This window comes from Microcaecilia unicolor, chromosome 1 (assembly GCF_901765095.1).
Source record: "Microcaecilia unicolor chromosome 1, aMicUni1.1, whole genome shotgun sequence".
Lineage (NCBI taxonomy): Eukaryota > Metazoa > Chordata > Amphibia > Gymnophiona > Siphonopidae > Microcaecilia > Microcaecilia unicolor.
In genome coordinates, this window is record NC_044031.1 from 120,682,495 (window position 1) to 120,690,152 (window position 7,658).

Consider the following 7,658-nt stretch of genomic DNA (forward strand, 5'->3'; position numbering starts at 1 on the left):
CTCCGGAAAAGATTTTTTTGCGGATTAATACCTTTCAAGTATTTGAACGTCTGTATCATATCACCCCTGTTCCTCCTTTCCTCCAGGGTATACATGTTCAGGTCAGCAAGTCTCTGCTCATATGTCTTGGAACGCAAATCCCATACAATTCTTGTAGCTTTTATTTGCACCGCTTCCATTTTTTTAACATCCTTCGCAAGGTACGGCCTCCAAAACTGAACACAACACTCCAGGTGGGGCCTCACCAACGACTTATACAGGGGCATCAACACTTCCTTTCTTCTGCTGATCACACCTCTCTCTATACAGCCTAGCAACCTTCTCGCTACGGCCACCACCTTGTCACACTGTTTCGTCACCTTCAGATCACCCCAAGATCCCTCTCCCCCTCAGTACCTATCAGACTCTACCCGCCTAACACATAAGTCTCTTGTGGGTTTCTACTCCCTAAATGCATCACTTTGCATTTCTTCGCATTGAATTTACTTGCCAAACCTTAGACCATTCTTCTAGCTTCCTCAGGTCCCTTTTCATGCTTTCCACTCCCTCCCGGGTGTCCACTCTGTTGCAAATCTTAGTATCATCCGCAAATAGGCAAACTTTACCTTCTAACCCTTCGGCAATGTCTCTCACAAATATATTGAACAGAATCGGCCCCAGCACCGATCCCTGAGGCACTCCACTACTCACCTTTCCCTCCTCCGAGCGAACTCCATTTACCACCACCCTCCGTCGTCTGTCCGTCAACCAGTTCACCACTTCGGGACCTATCTTCAGCCCATCTAGTTTATTTAAGAGCCTCCTGTGGGGAACCGTTAGTGCATTGGGCTAAGAATGTGGGGAACTGGGTTTGATTCCCACTGTGGCTTGATTGTGAGCCCACTAGGGAAAGAGAAATGACTGGGAATGATTAAAATAAACATAGGTGGAGGAAATGATGTCAGCCTCCCAGATGGCCACTTGAATCCAAGTGTCAGACTTGTTAGTTTTTGTACCAAGTAGAGCGCTGCTGAGCCCTGTACTTGGACCAGGTTCTGCTTGGCGGCTGGACAACCCCAGGTTTCACCTGTGCTGACCGCCGTTCCGCAGAGGTTGAGCCCCTAGGTGCGGGCGGTCTGCAGGACTTACGGGATGGAGCTGGAAACGGGGTGATGAATGTATCGGCCAGGCAGGCAGCAGGTCAAGAGAGTAATCCAGGTACAAGCGGCAGTCAGTAGGCAGGCAAGAGAGTAATCCAGGCCAGGCAGGCAGCAGGTCAAGAGAGTAATCCAGGTACAAGCGGCAGTCAGTAGGCAGGCAAGAGAGTAATCCAGGTACAGGCAAAAGTCAGTGGGCAGGCGGCAGGCAAGAGAGTAATCCAGATGCAGGCGACAGTCAGTAGGCAGGCAAGAGAGTAATCTAGATGCAGGCAACAGTCAGTAGGCAGGCAGGCAAGAGAGTAATCCAGATGCAGGCGAAAGACAGTAGGCAGGCCTGCAGGCAGAAGGGTAATCCAGGAACAGGCAAAGTCAGCAATGAGGGACCAGTAGATAAGAAGCAGACTACAGAGTTAGAAACACCTAACAAAGTAGAAGCCGAAGCATGGAGTCCAGGAAGAGCTCAGCTGATAAAGTGCTGGCATCTGACATCAGCAGGGAGAAGGGGCACAGCCATAGGACAAGAGCAGGGGAAGGAGGAACTAGAAGACCAATAGGAGAGAAGCAAGGGAAGCCTGGCAGAGGAAGAGCAGACCCAGGTGGGTGGAAGCAAAGCACTTAAAGAGCCTGCAACCACCGCTCTCTGAACAAACCCAGAGAGGACTACACACACATGGCTCAGGCAGTGCCAGTCAAGTGTGCGTGTCGACGGGACCCCGCGCAGCCCGAGGATGCTGCTCGCATTGAGGTAGGGGACAAGACAGTACACCTTCCTTAAAGACCCCCCTCTGCGTAGGTCCTGGTTTCAGTGGGTAGTGGTCATGGAAATCGCGAATCAGGTCAGGAGCGTGGACGTTAGCAGCAGGCTCCCAGGAATTGTCCTCCGGGCCAAAATGTTTCCAGGATAGCAGATAAAATAGTCGTTCTCTCTGACACTTGGAGTCTAGAATCTCCTCTACCTCAAATTCAGGGTCAGGCTCGGAATCAAGAACAATGATCTTCTTGGGTTCCGGATGCCATCTGTAAGTTAAAAATAGTTTAAGCAGGGCTACATGGAAGGCATTGTGAACCTTGAGGTTAGCTGGTAACTGGAGAAGGTAAGTGACCGCCCCCACCCGAGATTGTATTGGAAATGGCCCTATGAATCAGGGAGCAAACTTGAAGGAGCGTAGGCGAAGCCTCAAGTATTTGGTGCTCAGCCAGACCTTCTGTCCAGGTTGAAAAACTGGCGCAGTTCGTCTTTTTCGATCCGCAAAGAGCTTGTACTTAGCCGAAGCTCGCTGAAGATGTTGCTGGACCTTGGCCCAGATATCCTGAATATCAGTGAGAGTCTGGTGGCGCAGAGGCGAGGCTTGTGTCTGAGGGACTGGAAGTGGTAGATGAGGATGACATCCATACACTGTAAAAAATGGCGAGGTATAAGAGGCAGTATGAAAACTGTTGTTATAGGCGAATTCTGCCCAGGGGAGCAATGCGGACCAGTCATCCTGTCGACTGTTAGTGTACATTCGTAGGATGGCCTTGAGAGTTTGATTGACCCGTTCCATGAGGCCATTGGTCTGTGGGTGGTAGGCAGACGAAAAGTGAGTGGTAATCTTGAAGGTAGAGCACAGGGCTCTCCGGAACCTTGAAGTGAATTGAGAGCCCCGATCACTAATGATCCGCAGAGGGAGACCATGTAAGCGGAAAATGTGTTGGATAAAGGCCTTGGGCAAGGGTGGCAGCAGAAGGAAGAGCTTCATGGGGATAAAATGGGCCATCCGGGAAAATCGGTCCATCACTACCCAAATGACTGTGTGCCCTTGGGATTCAGGGAGTTCAGTAACAAATCCATTGATATTTCCTGCCATGGGATTTGCGGAACTGGTAAAGGCTGCAAGAGTCCCCACGGCTTGCCAGGAGGGAACTTGTTCCGGGCGCAAGTGGGACAAGTAGAAACAAAATGTAAAATATCTTGACCCATGCGAGGCCACCAATAATAATGAGATATTAAATGAAAAGTCTTATGGAAACCAAGGTGACCTGCAAAAATGGAGGAGTGTCCCCATTTGAGAACATTCTTCCTGGATTGAGATTGCACGGAAGTTCTCGTAGATTTGGGCGAGACCAAGGCTGTGGAGGCAATGCAGGCAGGATTGAGCATGGGGTAACACTCTTCGGGTTCTTCACAAGGGTTGAAGGCCTTGGATAGGGCATCAGCTTGCATATTTTTCTCGGCTGGTCGGAACACCAGGCAGAAGTTAAAACGGGCAAAGAATACTGACCAGCGTGCCTGCCGTGGGTTCAACCTTTTGACTTCCTGAAGGTATAGGAGATTCTTGTGATCTGTGATTACAGTGATGGGGTGCAAAGCACCTTCCAGGAGGTAGCGCCATTCTTGAAAGGCCAATTTAAGGGCCAACAGTTCCTGGTCTACGACAGTATAATTTTGTTCGGCCGGAGAAAATTTTTTAGAGAAGAAAAAACAGGGGTGGCATTTGCCAGACTCTGAGGCTTGAGAAAGAAGAGCCCCTGCCCCAAGGGAAGAGGTATCAACCTCCATAACGAATGGTCTTTTAACATCAGGACTTAGGAGTACTGCGGCGGACAGAAAAGCTCGTTTAAGGGTGGTGAAGGCATCTAGGGCTTCCGGTGTCCAGTTCTTCACATTTGCCCCCTTCCTGGTCAACGTGGTGAAAGGGGCACTGATGATGGAATATCTATGGATGAACTGCTGGTAGTAGTTAGCAAAGCCCAAAAATTGTTGCAAGGCACGGAGACCCAGGGGCACGGGCCAATCTCGGATGGCTCGGAGTTTAGCGGGGTCCATCTGGAGGCCATTCGAGGAGACAATCAAGTATATTTTCAAAGCACTTAGCCTTCCAAAGTTCCATAGAAACCTATGGAACTTTGGAAGGCTAAGTGCTTTGAAAATATGCCTCAATATATCCCAAGAATGGGATAGACCTTTGATATTTCTGTGAGAAGGACGTCCATGCCTTTGCTATGCCTCTGACACCCCTTTTATTTATTCATTTGGATTTTGGATCACAAGATTCGAAAGTGCAACACCCCTCCGGTATGAAACTTCATTGGCTCCCAATTAGAGAATGAGTCAACTTTAAGACCATCACACTAATCCACAAGATCATCCATGGAGTATCACCAAGTTACATGGTCAATCTATTAAACCTTCCAACCAGAAACATGTCAATATCTTCACGATCATACCTTAACCTGCACCTTCCCAATTGCAAAGGACTAAAGTACAAAACATACCATGCATCTAACTTCCCCTACCTGGGATCCCAACTCTGGAATGGTCTACCCAGATACATTTGCTCAATTAGTGAATATCTTCCCCTTAGGAAACTATTGAAAACCCATCTATTCAAACAGGTTTACCCGAATTACTTGACATACCATAAGCAATCCATCTATTTACCGGTTCAACTAATCATTAACAACGATTCAGAAAATATCTCCTACCAACCTTCTTACCCTCCATGCTCTTCCCAACTTCTCCTTTATCGCCCCACCTCCTTATCTATCCCTATCCTTTCTCTCACACCTCTTCTATCCCATCTACTCCTTGTTTATTTGTCCTATCACATACCTCCTTTGTTGATTCCGATACTACAGATTGTATTCTCTTGTTACTATGTAAGCCGCATTGAGCCTGCGATGAGCAGGAAAGTGCAGGGCACAAATGTAATAAATAAATAAAGTAGCAGCAGCAGTGGGATTTGAACCGGCCACCCCTGGATTGCAAGACCAGTGCTCTAACCACTAGGCCACTCCTCCACTCCACTCCCTTGAAATTTGGCCGTCTCTGTGGGGGGAGGGGCAGTTCAGGACGTCCAAAATGTTTGAAAGAAGGATGTCCACGCCTTTGCTATGCCTCCGCTGACACACACACACACACCTCCCCCCCTCAGGGACCTGCATACTACTGCGATGGACCTGAGTATGATATTTAAGACTGGCAAAAAAAGTTTTTAAAGTTGTTTTTTTCAGGGTGGAAGGGTGTTAGTTACGACTGGGGGAGTCAGGGCCAGTGGTCATCTGGTCAGTTCGGGCACCTTTTTGAGGCTTGGTCGTAAGAAAAAATGGACCAAGTAAAGTCGGCCAAGTGCTTGTCAGGGACGCCCTTCTTCTTTCCATTATCAATCGAGGACGCCCATCTGTTAGGCACACCCCAGTCCTGCATTTGCTATGTCTCCGACACGCCCCCGGGAACTTTGGTCATCCCCGCGACGGGAAGCAGTTGGGAACGCCCAAAATCAGCTTTTAATTTTACAGATTTGGGCGACCCAGAGAGAAGGACGCCCATCTCCTGATTTGTGTCGAAAGATGGGTGCCCTTCTCTTTCGAAAATAAGCCTGATAGTGAGACGCCTTCTTTAAAAACAAGTTTAACTAGGGTATTTTGTCACTATTGCCACTATGTTAACTGAAAATGCTATACCTTTTTGTACATTTCTTACAGCCCATAAAGACAATAAAGAATAAGGGCGGAAGTTGTTAAGCTGCGTTAGAGCTCTACGTTGCGTTATTTGACCCTTAATGCATGCTAAAGAGCACTAAAGTGACCTAAATTACTATAACACATTGATGAGATGCAAAAAAATGCAAATACATGTAAAATAGCTCATTATTATACGAATTATATAACATAACTTGTGGTGAACACCACAAATCATGTTATAGCTGCAAAAATAACCCCTCAAAGCCTGGTCTGCATCTTAAAGGGGCTGTGGTGCTATCCCCCCACACCCAAACAATGCCCACAAGCCTCTCTCCCCCCTCATGAGACTCCCATCCCCAAAGGACACCCCACAACTTCAGGAGCCTACTGGCCCATACCTGGTGGTCTAGGGGCACTATTTTGAGAGATGGTACTGGCAAGGGCAGAAGAGACTAGGTATTGTCTCTGCCTAAGAACTTCCATGGTCCCTTTAAGATACATCCCGGGCTTTGAGGCCCGATGCCTCTGGGCCAATGGACTAACACTGAGTGAGGTGGCTCACAGGCAGTTAATCCTTTACCAGAGGAGGTTTGCAGTACAAAGATACTGCAGGTTGGTGATCCAAGGTGAGATTATTTTACCACCCCTGGAACATCAGGTCTCAAAGTGCAGCCTGATGCTCCCTGGCCACAGTGTTGTCCCCTGTACCCCCCAAGTAGCACCCACACCCTCCCCCAATTAAAAGCCATTCCCCCTCCCCTCTTTCTTCAAAGGATACTCCTACCACCATCAAGACTGATCAGAGTAATATGATCTAGATCATGACAGGAAAATGTGAAACAGTATTTAAATCAATCAGGCGATAGCTGCATGGTGCTTTAATGAGAATCAAGACAAAAGCACCCCAATTACTCACAGAGGTAATATCCAAGCGGGAAATGCTTCAAACCTATAGAAATATTTCTTCAAGAATTAAATATGTGTTACAAGGAAGATTACTGCTTAGAACGGTCTCCTTTAGTTTACAGGTATTGATTGCATTTTGCAAAGCCTTGCAGCTACTGTGGATAAAATTAAACAGTTTTGAAAACCTGAGCATAGAAAAGCAAAGCAGTTTCTTTCCCCAATGCCCACAGTGCAGACTGACTGTTTCAGCGCAAGCCTCTCTCTCCCCGACATAGCCAAGACTCTGAAGGGTTAAGGATAGACAGGGTCGCATGTGAGCAGGGATTGCAAGGGAGGTGCAAGCTGCCAAGTTTGACTTGTGGTGAGAGCAGCACAGCCATAGATATGGTGTGCATGCTGTGACCAGTGCAGCAGCGGTGGCTGCAGAAGAAACCTGTGCTTGCTGCTATTCAGAAAGAGAGGCAATACTGCTCAAAGAGCAGCAGAAAATGGGTTTACTGTTAAGAACATAAGTGTTGTAGACATAAACTAAAGATATCAATAGGGAACTGGTTCAATCCAATAACTTTTCATGTATAAATACAGAACTCAGTTATAAAAATGCAAGCAAAAGTCATTCAAAAAGAGGAGGAAAAACGCCTCAAGAAAAAGCTTCTCCCACAGCTGTAAATGGGACAAAAGCTATTTCATCATCATATGCGATACAAAAAACCTCCTATTTTTTTTTTGAGAAAATATTCCTTTTACTAAACAAAAAATAGCTCTGCCAAATGGACTAAAAAGTTTTACTTAGCTTAGGCAGGCTCAAAGCTCTCTCCTCTCTGACCGTAATCAAACGGGTGGTTATGCGTTTCATGACAGGAATACTTTAGCGTGTGCTGCGTTAAGCATGCATTAGCACCTAACACAGCTCAATAAAAGAGCCCCATTACTAGTTAATTGTTGACTTACTTATTACTTCTCAATTTTCTGTCTTTGTCTTCCTCTGATTGTGGGCTTTGATATAGGTTATTTCTTTTTCTTTATTATTTCTAATGTCATTTATGAATTGACATTGCAGAGGGGCTGACTCAGGAATAACGTCAGGAAGTACTTTTTCATGGAAAGGGTGGTAGATACCTGGAATGCCCTCCTGCATGAGGCTGTGAAGATGAAAACAGTAATGGAATC